The sequence below is a fragment of the Mus caroli genome, chromosome X (genome assembly GCF_900094665.2).
Source record: "Mus caroli chromosome X, CAROLI_EIJ_v1.1, whole genome shotgun sequence".
Lineage (NCBI taxonomy): Eukaryota > Metazoa > Chordata > Mammalia > Rodentia > Muridae > Mus > Mus caroli.
Window position 1 is genome coordinate 151,174,481 of NC_034589.1, and position 1,208 is coordinate 151,175,688.

Below are 1,208 nucleotides of genomic sequence, written 5' to 3' on the forward strand. Positions count from 1 at the left end.
ATTAAAAAAAAATCCCCCAGTCTCTCTTATCACCGGCAGAATATCAAACATTCTTGTCAGTTCACCTTTTTTTTTTTGATTTATTTATTGTTATATGTAAGTACACTGTAGCTGTCTTCAAATAGGGCATCAGATCTCATTACCGATGGTTATGAGCCATGGTTGCTGGGATTTGAACTCAGGACCTTAGGAAGAGCAGTCAGTGCTCTTAACCGCTGAGCCATCTCACCAGCCCTTTAAAAAAAAAAACCTGTATTCATTGTGTGTATTGTGTTATGATGTGCTTGTGGAGAGCAGAGGTCCTCTCCTTCTCCCATGTGGGGCCTGATAGCTGGACTCAGTTTATCAGGCTTGGTGGTAGGTGCCTTTATCTTCTGAGCCATTCTATTGGCCCACTTAGTAACTTCTGCCATTTTTCCACTTATATTTTTGTCCATGGTGGGTGTAGAAACCATTACTTAAAATATTTGCATATAATGGTGTGGCTGAGTCACCACTTGTTTAAATCACCATTCTGGAATAGGACTCACGATTAGTTTATAAGTGAAGCGGTGCTTGTTCTAAGTGGACATGCTAAGTTAAATATTCTGTACATTTCACCTTTCCACCTATATTACCTTCCTGCTATTTGGAGGCATCGAATAGTTTTACTTTCCCAATTACAATAGTTTTTTTTAATGTGTGTGTGTGTGTGTGTATAGGGAGGGGGAGGTGTACATTCATGTTGAGTCTGGAATTCAACCTCAGATGTTATTCCCCAGGCAACAGTCATTCACTTTGTTATCTGAGACACTTTCTCTCCTGTACTTGGAGCTGGCAAGGAGGCGAGGCTGCAGGTCAGTGAGCCCTAAGGATCCTCCTGTCTCCATGTCCACAGCAGTAACATTAAAGAGTGTGCCATCATGCCTGACTTTTTAGTTTTCGGTGTTGTTGGGTGGGACACTGCTGTTTTGAGACCAGGCCTTACAATGTAGCCCTGGCTGGTCTGGAACTCACTAAGTAGTCCAGGTTGATCTCAAACTCAAGAGATCCTCCTGCCTCTGCCTTCTGAGTGCTAGGATTAGAGGTGTGCTCCACCATACCTGGATCATGCTGAGGTTTTTTTTTTTTTTTTTTTTTTTTTTTTTTAAGGTGGGTTCTGGGGATTAAGTCCAGGTCCTCATGTTTGTAACTGAACTATATTTCTCAGACATGCCCTTCTTTTATTT